General features: G+C 31.9%; 2 long non-coding RNA genes across 3 annotated transcripts; one reads left to right on the forward strand and one right to left on the reverse strand.

Moving 5' to 3' along the window:
- LOC139824783 (uncharacterized) lies at positions 1 to 6482 on the reverse strand. The gene is made up of 2 exons (XR_011735281.1): positions 5627 to 6482; positions 1 to 1107 (listed from the first exon to the last, which is right to left on the reverse strand). It is a non-coding gene; the product is annotated as an uncharacterized lncRNA (long non-coding RNA).
- On the forward strand, positions 2316 to 4621 carry LOC139824782 (uncharacterized). Of its 2 annotated transcripts, none has more exons than XR_011735280.1 (3): positions 2316 to 2888; positions 3102 to 3208; positions 4315 to 4621. It is a non-coding gene; the product is annotated as an uncharacterized lncRNA (long non-coding RNA). The 2 variants fall into 2 exon arrangements; XR_011735279.1 differs by having other exon boundaries at positions 4334 to 4555.
- Positions 6483 to 14572: the final 8090 nt, after the last annotated feature.

Consider the following 14572-nt stretch of genomic DNA (forward strand, 5'->3'; position numbering starts at 1 on the left):
TTTACAAAAATACTTTCAATAATGGATTAAAAATAATAAAATACACACAATTTTCGTATATATAGCAGCACCGATTGAGTGCGGTATAACTTAAACTCGGATTAATTTCTAGAAAACTAGATTCATATTCGTTTAAAAATAAGTTGAGAATACTGAATATATTATAAAGTGGAACATGTAACTTCGAAATCCTTCCTCTCTAATAATAGGTTTTTTTTCTTTTCTATACGGTCTTATTGCTATCTCTCAGTTTTAGGCTAAAAATATCCGGAATTCATTCGACTTGCCTGAGAGTTTCGATTTTTTACGAACTCATACATATACCTAATATGTATAATAAAACGCACTTACAAATCGAACTGAAAAATTCAAGGTTGACTATTCATTAATTCAACGCAAAATCTTAAAAAAAAGAGCACGCAAGCGCATGTTAATCAAACATCACGTTGGACTAAATATTACTTCAGTACTAGAGAAAAGAAGAGACAAAAAGAAAGACGGGGAAGAAAAAGGGGGGGAGAAAAGGGAGAGAGGTCGAAGAGTTAAAGAATAGGCGATGGCGATGACATGCAAGTACAAATTACACATTGCACATGTCAGAATTGCCAACAAGTTTCGGCCACTTCATCGGAAGAATTAATTGCTAAACCATATCCCATAACCTCATTATCACGTCAACGTTATTTCATAAGCATTTAAAGTCTCGACCGCGAACGGTCGCGACTTCTAATCTCGGCTACCGTCACTTTTGAACAAAATATCTCTGCACCCTGCATGTGTACGTGACAAAGTCACATCACACAATGGAATCTATCTATATAACAAACTAAAATATGTTTGGACATCGCAACCAGTCACCTCTGCTCTTATGATCCCAATATTCGCCATTATAAACGAAACAACGGCTGTCCGTGTACGGATCTTGCTTCATCTTGAACCACAGCGGTTCGTACGAGATAGAAAATCGTAGATAGATTGACTTCGATAGAAGTTATTTCGTCTCATCGCGAATCTTCGGAATCCTATCCGATGCTCGCCGGAACCAATCAATTATTGTACTTTCAATGACACGATCATCAATATTTTTGTACCGCTTTTTCACAGCATCTGTAAGTGACAAATTAAAACATTTTATACTTATTTGTAAAAAAACTAATTTTTTTACTTATTACAAAATTCTAAATTATTATTATATATAATAATATAAAATATAATATAAAATATTAGATCTTGCCTGAAGCTCTTCAATGAGAATGCTCAATCTATTATATCCCACACAGCACATAATATTGCAGAAATATTGCAGTAATATTGCAATATAGTGGAAATATTACGTATTACAATGAAATATTTCAGAAATATTACTGATGTATTACACGTTTTTAAATAATATTGAAATATTACAGTAATATTGCTGCAATATATTGTTGAAATATAATACTTTAAGTAGCAAAATAATGTCAAATGACATCTTATTGACGTCATTAAGACGTTATTAAGGTATCACACAGTCATACGTATTGCACAGATAATATATACCAGTTAAAGAATTTTGATGAAATCAAAAAAATGTGATGAAATAAAAAAATGTGATGAAATAAAAAAAATGTGATAAAATTGAAAGAGACTGACTTGTACTTTTGGGGAATAAAAGTGATTAAGATAAATTTTATAAGTGGTGGTATTTAATTTTATAACTTGTTATTTGTTTTGTAATAATAAAAGGTAATTATATATACAATTAATTTTTAATTAAGAGCCAGTAAGTAAATTGATAATAAAATAAATGGATAAAATTTAAAATTTATATTTCTTATATAATCAATATTAAACTTTTCAAATTACGAGTTTGTCACACGGATAAACAGAACGTTTCTGCGTAAGTGGAGGGAAGAACGCTAGTGTGTGTGTGGCTATGCGCTTGGTCGCAGCACCGACCCCCACCATTCCCGGTCTTCTCTCGCTGTCTCTTGCATGGCTCCGTGGGACCACGCAATCAACGCAATCACGTGTACGACACCGCACAGAAACAATTGTGTTAATTTCAGGTAATTTTTCTTTATTTAATAAATATTGTTCACACAAATATTTTTAAAAGTATTTTTGTATAATTATTACTAATATGTACATTGTACGTATATATTTGGCGATTTGTCTTTAAATCCAAAAATAAAGATTACGTGGCATAATGGTCTGCAAAAACCACGTTAATATCATAAAAATCATTTCAATGACCATCTTAAAATACATATATTTGCCTTTATAACCTTATTGAACGAGTCTCTAATGAAATTATTTATTAACGGCTTCATACTTAGGGTGCATTCGGGGAGCACGCTATTAGCACAATTATCGTCCAAAACTGTTCGAGGAGACGCTTTGTGGCGCTGTGATATACGATGATGACGTCACTGTAAAGGCAGCGTGACGTCATCACTCGCGCTATTTTCGCTATTATTTTCGAGGTGAGGCACGAAATACTATTGGCGCTTAAGCTGCGTTCGGGCAGCTTGCTATCGCTGTCGCGCTATTGGCTCTTCGAACGAAGTTCATAGCGTTTGCGTTTATAGCGTTAATAGCGTCTCCCCGAATGCACCCTTAAATCTTGATGCTAACTTAACCTCAAAATTTTTAACAGTTTTAATCCAACTGGAGCTCTTAGTTGGAGATACGTGATAGATATATGCCGATCCCAAATCTACTAAAAAGCAGTTTAATCATTAATTAAATGATTTAACCATAATTATTTAACCATTTACATGATTTTATAATAATTATTGTTCTTAAGCTATATGTTACAGTATTGCTTTCCATCAGTGGATGTTCATGCAGTCCAGAGCAGCACCAAGTAGTTTGATAGAAGAGCAAAAGATTTATTTATTAGATATGTAAGTAAGAAAAAGTTAAATTTGATATAAACCATATTTCCAATATTAATCGTCAATACTGAAAATCCAAAGTATACGTGTAACATCAACTACAGATTTTCAGTATACATAGATAGTGAATATCACAATACAGATTCATACTTAACCTACTTTTATGTTTAAAATATATAATTAGATGTAAATAATAATTACTGTTTTTGTATTATGTTGCAGTGTTACGGCGTTGCTTTCCATCAGAGGAAGTTCATGCAGAGCAGCACCAAGCAGTTTGATTTCTATCAAACTCTTCTGAGCGACAGCTTCATTTATTAGATACATAAGTAAGAAAAATTTAAACTTGGTATAAACTGCGTTCCAATATTTTAATATCCAGTACTGAAAATCTAAAGTGTATGTATAACATTAACCATAGATTTTCAGTATAGACAGTGAATATCGGAACACGTCATACTTAACCCCGTACTCTTATGTTTTAATATGTAATTATGTATGAAATAAACAGGGTGATTTTTATTTCGTGTGCCAATCATCTCCGCTATAATTATCTCAGAAAGTATTGATTTATTGGAAAAATGTTTCAGATAAAAGTTGGAGAGTTCAAGGAGGACCAATAGACAATTTTATTAGATTTTGAGTCCGGGACCTGTGTTAAGCCTAATAGGATCCAAGTCAAATTATTTAAATAGAAACCCTCTTTTTATGGTATCATCTTTTTTCTACTAATTAATATGAACAACTTTTGTCTGAAACATTTTTTTATTTGCCTTATACTTTTTGAGATATTCAAGGAAAACTTGGTATTTTTTTCAATATTTAGCTTACAATAGATGTTTGTCAATAAATGTTCGTCGGAGTGAAAAGTGGTACAGGACTTTTTCACTTGATTTGGTTTCAAGAATATACTGTTGCAATAGTATTCTAATTTCTTTAAATAATTGTGTACACATAAAAGCTTCAAGAAAATGTATACACAAATATTTAAAGAAATTAGGGTATTATTGCAATAGCATATTCTTGAGACCATATTAAGTCAAAAGTCTTGTATCATTTTCCCCTCCGATAAGCATTTATCAAGATATAAGCTAAATATTAAAAAAATTACCAAATTTTTCTTGAATATCTCAAGAAGTATAAGGCAAATAAAAAATGTTTCAGACAAAAGTTGTTTATATTAATTAGTAGAAAAAGATGATGTAATAAAAAAAGGGAGTTTTTATTTAAAAAATTTGACTTGGACCCTACTGAGCTCAACATGGGTTCCAGACTCAAAATCTAATAAGATCATCCATTATTCCTCTATAAACCCTCCAACTTTTATCTGAAACATTTTTCCAATAAACCAATACTTTCCGAGATAATTAGTGAGGATAATTGGCATACAAAATAAAACTCACCTTGTGTAATTAGATATAAATAATAATTACAGTTTTTGTATTATGTTATAGTGTTACGTCATTCTTTATCAGTGAAAATTCATACAGTGCAGAGTAGCATGGAGCAGTTTTGAAGAAGAAAGAGATGGAAAGATAATATCAATATTATTTTCTTAATATTGTATGTAATACTATTATTAAAAATAACAATTTGATAAAATTTAATAATATTCATTAAAATGTTTTAATTTTTAGCAATATTAAATAAATATTATCTAATATTACACAAATAATATTATTGCGTTTACAATATCAATATTATTTTAAAATTGTATGTAACAATACTATTAAAAATAATTTAATAAAATTTAATAAAAATTATTAAAATGGTTTTTTAATTTCTAGCAATATTATACAAATATCACGCAAATATTATAGTAATATTACCGTAATATTATTGATATATTACTGATATATTACTGATATATATATCAGTAATATTACTGATATTCATTTTCGCGGACATTTTAATATTACTGATATATATCAGTAATATTACTGCAATATTTTTGATATATTTCATTGTAATATTGCAATGGAAAAATAATATTCTGCAATATTTCTGCAATATTATGTGCTGTATGGGATACGTCATATATATATAAAACAAAGTCGGGTTAGTTACACCATTTATAACTCAAGAACGGCTGGGCCGAATTTTTACCACAAGTATATGAAATAGGGGTAGAATTTTCCGGAATAGCAGAATAACTAATAAAATATCGGAAAAATTCATGTAAAAAAAAAAAATTAATTTAGAAAGATATCCAAATACATAGAGGGAGGGAAAGAGGGAGAGAGGGAGGGGGAAGAGAGAGAGAAAGAGAGGGGGAGAGAGAGAGGGTGAGAAAGAGAGAAAGAGAGGGGGAGAAAGAGAGGGAGAGAGGGGAGAGAGAGAAGGAGGGGGAGAGAAAGAAAAAAGAGAGGGGGAGAGATGGAGAGAGAGAGGGAGGGGGGGGAGAGAGAGAGAGAGAGAGAGAGGAATGGGAAAGGGGGGGGGGGGGGGGAGGGGGGACTATTTGCGTGTCTTATCACTACATTCATTACTGTTAGGCGGTACGAAGTTCGCCGGGGCAGCTAGTACCTATATATATGTATTGCATACATTGAGGCTACGGTTAACGTGACGCTACAAATGCTTTGGAGCGTTCTTCTTCTCCTTCTTTTTTCATTGAAAGAAAAGAGAAGAGGAATGCTTCGAAGCATTTGTAGCGTTACGTTGACCGTAGCCTGAGAAGTATTTCTGGCAGCAATTATTAAGAATCATGCTCTTATGCAGGAAGTGTCACATATAAAATATCATACCTGTTAGTACCAAGCAAGTAGCTATGAATTTTTTCGTAGTTTCTACACGTAGTTAGACAATACGTCTACAAATTATTACTTCCTCCTTGAAAAAATTCTTTATAAATTTCACGGTCCTGACAACGGTCCTCATCAACTGTCTAGTTAGCTCTGGCCAAAGTGATACCTGTGTACGAATAAATATATTTTTAATCAAACTATTAAAATTAAACTATTACAACATATAACCTAACTTGTCAGCTTTCCCGACATGTGAAGAAAAATGTGTTTATAGATGTATTGGCAATATTGGCATAGATCCTCGTTTAACTTGTTTTCCTGTAAGGGGTTGATTAAGAGGAAGTACATGGTTTAAGGATTAAAAGACCTGTATGTGATTTAATAATCCGTTTTAGAAAGTTTGTAGAATGAAAAAAATACATAGGTCTAGGCGATAGTAAAAAGAAAGTTTTTATACATTAGAAATAGTGATTTGTGCTATATGATCTAAAAGGATAAGGTCGAAGGCACTAACACCCTCATTCGAGGGGACACATTTCAAATAAAAAAAGGAAGATTTTGATAAAATTATTTGGTTTGACATTTTTTCTCAGTATCACGTTTAGTTTTTATTCAAGGATCAACGACGAAGATGTGGAACCACATCTGATCTTGCCTTAAAATGCATTTTTTCCTAGATTTGAGACAGAAATCTGATTTTTTTATTTGAAAGATGAGTTTTATCCCAAAACCTTCCGCTAGGATCAGTGATCTTCACCAAAGATATTATTGTGATAAACTGAAAACTGTAATATATGGTATATATTATTTTTATATAAATAAAACTTTTTATGATAATTAGTGAATTATTCCCTAATGCAGATTAGTATATATAACAGGCCTGGGCAACTTTGAGCTCCGGAGTCACGACACTCCCCTACTTTCCGTGGATAGAAAAGAAGTGTCGCGGTTCTGGAGCTTAAAGTTGTCCAAGCCTGATCTATAAAAGCAATCTAAATATTAATTAGACAATAAATATTGAGATATTTTATTACTATTGCATCTTTATTGAAAACATGTTGCCTGTAATAGAAATAAAACATCAATAAGAACTTTAAATAAATGTTAGAATTAATATTACGGTAATCTTAATATAATATTGTAATAAAGTTGATAGTACGTTTAAATTTTTATCTCGAAAACATTACAGGAATGATAGAAAAACCTTAGCGCAATGTTATTTGCAACGTTATGGCATTCCCATTTCAACATTACTGAAATTTCGGAATCGTGGTCAAAGTATGTTCATAATGATGTTCTATACAACATTAAGAACTACATATTTAACAACATTACAAGTTATAGAATATTGTTGCAATAACATTATAATAATGATTTTTTGCTTATTGGGAATGTACACTAATAATGAATATACAATACGATTAGGAATAGAACATGTGCAATATAGATACAAATAAGATTATGTATTTATTTTATTAGCAATATAAATATTATCATATTGTTAATTATGCATTGTCACATAAAGAAAATTATCTGAGTTTCTAGATATTTTAAAAATAATTTTATATTTATTTTTTAATATATTTTTATGCTATTAATATGTTTTTATGCTAATATGACATATATAATTGAAAAATCCTACTTCACAGAAAATATAATTATATTAGTGCTACAAAAATGATGAAATAAATGATCATCAAAGAAAGCCTACAATGAAGATAAGATTAAACTTTTCATGATTTACTAGGATGAGCAAAAGATGGAAAAAGATATGCAGAAACAGGTATGGAAACATTTTTCCTTTTAGTAACTTGTTTTTAAAATTGATTTAATATAGTGAGAAAACAATACAATTTTTAAGATTTTTCTATATCAAAGAAAACAGTACAATTTTTAAGATTTTTCTATACCAAGAAAAATTTAAAAAAATTGTAATTTTCATTATTATATAGAATTTAGAATGATGTAATATTGTTGTATTAATGATTAATGAGATTAATCTTTTTTACAAAATATTTCTTTTAATTTAATAAATTTAAGCTTATTACATTTATGATTAAAATGTAAAACAAAAGATTTAATACGCATATGAAAAAGAAATTTCATGGAAGAGCTTCATGGAAGATATATATCAGCGATAAAAGTAATAAAATTGAAGAAGCCTGCATATATATAAATATAAGATTAGATTGGATTTTTCATAAACAATATATAATACTAAAAAGAGATGATACATCGAATGTGAACGAAGAAGCTATTTGGAAACGGATATTCTACATTATGGAAGATATTCTACTTCACGGAAGACATTATGTCAACACTAAAAAAGGAAGTCCCTCCACTCGTCTCTATCCTCAGCCTTTCTTCTCCAATTGACAATAGAAAGCTTTCTTATATCTCTCTCCAGCTCGTCCCTCCAACGCGCTCTCGGTCTTCCGCGACTTCTCGTCGACATGCACGTGCCTCGCTTATCCTTCTTGGTGCCCTCTCTGCGCCCATCTCATTCTTTGCGCCTTTATAAACTTTACTACGTCTTCGCCCTCCATCAGGTCCAGCAATTCATGATTGTATCTGATACGGTATTCTTGATTCTCGTCTTTGACTGGTCCAAAGATTCTTCTAAGAATTTTTTTTTCAAACACTCTTAGTTTTCCTTCATCCGCGGCAGATATTGTCCACGACTCAGCATTATAACATAAGATGGGCCTGACAATAGTCTTATATAGTTTGAGCTTACATACCCTAGATATTAGTTTCGATTTAAATATCTTGTTGAGCGAGAAGACTGCTCTGTTGGCGTTCATAATTCTATATATGATTTCATCGTGCATCCTGTTCCTGTCATTGATGTTTGCACCTAGGTAAACGAAGCTCTTGACTGCCTCAAAATTATAATTATTTATGGAGATGTTTTTCTTTCTTGGCAGTTCCTTCCTAGAGACTCTGAGATATTTAGTCTTGCCTTCATTTATTGTCAGTCCTACCCTTCTTGTCTCTTTTTCCAGTCTCTCAAAAATCTTAACCATTTTGCGCATATCTCTTGCTACTATTGCCACATCATCCGCGTAGGCATATATTTGATACGATTTATTTAATATGTGGCCTCTTTGAAAGAGATTTTTAATTGCACTATGTAAGACTAGATTAAATATCGTCGCCGATAGCTCGTCTCCCTGCCTCACCCCCGTCATTATATCAAATGCATCCGTTGTTGTTCCCTGCAGCAATACTTTCGCCTTCGTGTTCGTCAGGGTCATCATGACTAGATTTGTAAGTTTTTGGGGTATACCAAGGTCAGAGAAAATTTTAACTATCTTTGACTTGTCAATAGAATCAAAAGCTTGCCTGAAGTCAATGAAAAGCATATGCAGGTCAATTCCGTACTCTGTACATTTTTCAAGTGCTTGCCTGATTGTGAATATATGATCGATAGTGGAGCGGTTTGGTCTAAATCCACATTGGTAATCAGTAACCTTTTTTTCCACGTAATCTTTAAGCCTATTATTTATGAGCTTCGAAAGTATCTTATATGTTACATTAAGGAGAGTTATTGGTCTGTAGTTATTACACACCGCTCTTTCACCCTTTTTATGTATTGGTATTATGATACCTCTAGCCCACTCTTTAGGGATATTCTCAGACTCCCATATATTCACAATAAGGTTATATATCTTCTTATGGCAAGTCTCTCCCACGTGCTTAATTAATTCTGCCGTTATTGAGTCCTCCCCGGGAGCCTTCATATACTTCAATCTTTTTTATGGCTTTACAGAATTCTTCGTAGTCAGGCAGATCGCTTTCTTCATCATTGCAGTGGTCATTGCTGGTGTTATTTGGCGCTGCCCTTTCTTCCATCTCTTTATCTCTTCGGCTAAAAATATTCTCATAGTACTCTTTCCAATGGTTCGCAATCTCTTTTTCCTCTGTTAGCATCTTTCCACGCTCATCTTTTATGTTAAGTAGTCCGGGTTGATATCCAGTCCTCTCCCATCTAGCCATCTCATACATTCCACGGATATTACGTTTTTCATGCAGTTCATTGATGTCCTTCAGTTTTTTATTCATCGCTTCCTTTTTCTTAAGTCTGCAGAGCTTTTTCGCTATTCTTCTTTCTTCTTTATAGATTCTTCGTGCCTCTCTGGTATTTCTTTGTAGCGCCGCTTTTTTTGCTTCATTTTTAGCCTTTATTGGCATTTCTGCACTCCTGATCGAACCAGTCCTCATTACGACCGCGCTGTTTTTCTTCGATAGCTAGTTTCGCGGCTTCAGTGATTGCATTCCTTATGGCTTCCCATGCTCCCTTTATGTCCTCTCCATTTTGGGACTCCTGTAGATGTTCATTTATTTTCTTCCTAAAAGTATCCCCTACTACTTTTTCAACTTTTAGTCGCTCTACGTCCCATTTTAGTCTCTTCTTCCCTTTATCTTTATTGGAGCCGGATATTTTCTGCCTTACCTTAACCCTTACAAGGTAATGGTCACTATCACAGTTTGCATGTCTGCAAACTCTGACATCAAGAATGCTAGATCTTCTTCTTTTGTTCACGAGAACATGATCTATTTGATTTGTCGTTCTTCCATCCGGTGCCCTCCAGGTTCCCTTGTGTATGTCTTTATGAGGGAAGGATGTTCTCATTATTCTTAAAGCTGTACTCTCCGCCAGCTGACACAGCCTAAGTCCATTAGGTGATGTTTCGTCATGTAGAGAATGCATGTCCGTGACTGTCCTTACAAAATCCTCTTTCCCTATTTTAGCATTAAAATCGCCCAGTAATACCAATGTGTCGTATTTATTTATGCTCTCGCAGGTCCTTTCTAGCATATAATAAAATAGCTCCGCTTTCTCCTCCTCACTATCCTCCGTAGGTGCATATATATAATGACTAGAGCAAGGTTATTGAATTTTTTCTTTCACCCTAAGCTTACAGATTCTCTCATTAACTGGCTCAAATCCCAAGATCTTGTTTTTCATATCCTTATTTACCCAGAAACCTGTTCCTTTCTGAACAGCTTTATTTGGGGTTCCGCTGTAGTAGATCGTGAACTCCTTCCTCTCTATTTTCTCAGCATCCTTCCACCTTACCTCCTGTAAGGCTATGATATCGAAGTTAAACTTGCTAAGCTCCTCAGCTACTTCTTTCATTTTTCCAGCCTGTAGCAGAGTTCTTACATTCCATGTTCCAAGAGACAAGACATTTTCCTTTTTTGAGTTCCGGGTTCGGTTTACCAAAAATCCATCCGTCATCCGAGGCTGTAGTAGTGTGCTCATAACAATATTATTTCGCTAGGTGGGTTGTCAGCCCAACGCTAACTAGACTCTGTATTTAAACCCCCAAAGTCAGGGTGACCCAGTTATTCCCCCGGGCACTGGGCCGCCAGAGCCTCTTCTGCGAAAGCAGGGACCACCGAGTCATCGACGGCAGGCGAGGTTGACATTTGGCTTGTAGAGGCTATATATTGCGCATCACGAACCTTTGGTCCCCTATATGAAAATATATGATTATATATTCCATAAAACCTCTTTAAGTATAATTTTATATAGCCATATATGGTCTTATATGCTTGTATATTATCATCTATGTATGATGTAAATGTATTATATTTTCCATTTTTTATATAATCATATATCTACTAATATAAACTAATATAAATTAATATGAACAAATAAGAGTTTTTTTTCGGGTTTGTCAAATTTTTAATACGAGAAACAGATCCCATCAAATGTCATCTATCGGATACTTTGAGATGCAATATTGTGATCTGATCATATATAATCTTATATGACTATACTAGCATGCCCCGCCGGGCTTCGCCCCGGAGAACATGTGTATTAAGACACGCAAATAGTCTCTCTCTCTGTTTTATATATATCTGTTTTATATAAGATTGCCCTTTCCAAAAAGATTGGTAACGAAAAATTATATATTTTATAGCACTTCCCGAGAAATTCAACCCCTACTTTATGTACAATTCTTTGAGATTCATCATTCGGAACCGATTTTCCAAAAGATCGATAACAAAAAATAGTACATTTTACAGCACTCCCCGGAAAATTCTACCCCTACTTCATGTATAATTCTTTGAGATTCAATCAATTATTTCCCGAAAAATTGGAAAAATTAAAAAAACCGGTTTTTAAAAGATCGGTAACAAAAAATTATATACTTTATAGCACTCCCCGGGAAATTCAACCCCTACTTTATGTTTAATTCTTTGAGATTCGGTCATTCCGAACCGGTTTCCAAAAAGATCGGTAACAAAAAATAATATCTACACTTTATAGCACTCCTCGGGAAATTATACTCCTTCTTCATGTATAATTTTTTGAGATTCAATCAATTATTTCCCTAAAAATTGAAAAAATTAAAAAAACCGGTTTCCAAAAAGATCAGTAACAAAACTGTACACATCATGGCACTCCCCGTAAAATTCTACCACTACTTCTTTAAGATTCGGTCAATAAATTTCCGAAAAATTGAAAAAATTTCCGTACCGGCTTCCAAAAAGATCGGTATCGAAAAATTATACACTTTATAGCACTCCCCAAAAAATTATGTCCCTGTTTGATCTATAATTCTTTGAGATTCGGCCAATTATTTCCCGAAAAATTGAAGAAATTAGAAAAACCGGTTTCCAGAAAATCGGTAACGAAAAACTATACACCCTATAGCACTCCCCGGGAAATTTCACCCCTATTTCATATACGTTTGGTAAAAATTCGGTCCATTGGTTTCCGAGATCATAGCAAACAAAAAAATGCAAACCCTGTTGCTTTATAATAATAGTATAGATAAGTTCATATATGATTATATTATTTTTAGTTTAAATTATAAGTATATTTGCAAAATAATACGATTAATATATTTATTTATAAGAACTATAATATATATTATATAACAGTTTTTTTCACGAATTATTACAGGTAATTTCACTGTTTACGAAAATATTTAATAAAAATTAATATATGTCAATTAAAAAAATTAAGTATCTTATGCAAAATTAGAAAAAAAAACTTAAAATAACATATAAGTAATGAGAAGCGCCGTTTTCGGTCGAAGCGGATCTTGATGCTTATTAATATTTCACAATTTCAATTATTATTAAATACATGTTTCAGTTTTTTAAATTGACACTGCGTGCCAATATGGACTTTGTCGGACTTAAAACGCAATTGTGTAAACTGAAACTAAAAATAATATAGTATTTTATATTAATTTGATATTGTCAAGTAAAATAATATACTAGAAGAATATTTATAACAGTTATACAAATTTATATGGATAGATCCATTATAGAGTATATATTCATATACGATTATCTTTAACCTTATAAATATATTTTTACATGATCACACATGATAATATACTAGTATATAAAACCATATATGACCATATAAAGTTATACTTAAAGAGATTTAGCCATATAATATTGTTCAAGATTATATTTCCATTTCTTATATGACCATATATAATTATATATTTACTAATATGAACAAAAAGAGGTATTTTTTCCGTATGCTTATACTAGATTTTTCGCCCGCGCTTCGCGCGGGCTCAAAACCTATTCCCCTCCCCAAACTCACTCATTAATTAGGAGCACCAATAGAACCCCATAAAACCCAATTTTCAATCCCATAGTAGCCATCTCCATAAAATTAGTAATCTTTTGGTACCAATTTCATAAAAATCATCAACAAAAAATTAAAAAAATTTTTACACCGGTTTCAAGAAAATCGATCCATTAATTAAGAAATTAAATTTATCCTCCAAAAATTTAAAAAATTTTAGCACTGGTTTCAAAAAAATCGGTCAATTAATACTTATTATTTCTCAAAATTTTAATAATTTTTAAACCGGTTTCTAAAAATCGGTAACAAAAAATTATCCATAAAAATTATCCATTAAAAAAATTATCCATAAAAAAAATTTAGCTTGATCTCAAAGTTTGCGGAAATTGGAGCAATCACGTATATATTTTTTTAACAGAAATCGTAAACCACTTTACTATTAGCAATTTTTCTAATTCTATTACATTTTTTAGTTCTTTTTACCCCATATATATATATATATATATATATATATATATATATAAAAAAAATTAATTTTTTATTTTTTAAATTTTATATATATATATATATATATGTACCTGACGTCTGTATGTCTGTCTGTCTGACCACTGATTAAATCCCGAAAAATTTGAAAAATTTCTGATACCGGCTTTCAAAAAAATCGGTAACAAAAAATTATACACTTTATAGCATACCCGGAAAATTTTTTTAAACAAAAATCGGAAACGTTTCAAGAAAATCAGTACATTAATAAAAAATTAAACTCGCGGTTTCAAAAAAATCAGCATATACAATTCTTTGAGATTTGGTCAATTATTTCCAGAAAAATTGGAAAAATTTTGGAACCGGTTTCCAAAAAAATCGGTAACGAAAAATTATACACTTTATGGTAATCCCCGGGAAATATATATATTCTACCCCTACTTCACATACAATTCTTTGAGATTTGGTCAATTAATTCTCGTAAAATTTGATATCTCCAAAAATCTCGAAAAAACCTAAGCAGTAGTATTTTTACCTTAAAAAAATCTAAGTAACAAGTGGTAGACGTAATCTTTGTATCTTGAAAAATCTCGAAAAAACCTAAACAGTAGTATCTTCACCTCGAAAAAAAAACAAAGTAGTAGTATTATACCTCGAAAAAACCTAAGTAACAAGTGGTAGACGTAATCTTTGTATCTCCAAAAATCTCGAAAAAACCTAAGCAGTAGTATTTTTATTTCCAAAAAATTATTACTCAAGTGATACACATCACAAAATTACGTTACCTTATCAAAAAATGAGTCGCGCTTCAAGTGATCTATTATTACAATTACAAAAAAGAAATGATATCTCTTTTTAAATTACAGCAGCCAATTACAGAGAACATTCACTGAGAA

Source organism: Temnothorax longispinosus, unplaced genomic scaffold (genome assembly GCF_030848805.1).
Source record: "Temnothorax longispinosus isolate EJ_2023e unplaced genomic scaffold, Tlon_JGU_v1 HiC_scaffold_57, whole genome shotgun sequence".
In the NCBI taxonomy this organism is placed as follows: domain Eukaryota; kingdom Metazoa; phylum Arthropoda; class Insecta; order Hymenoptera; family Formicidae; genus Temnothorax; species Temnothorax longispinosus.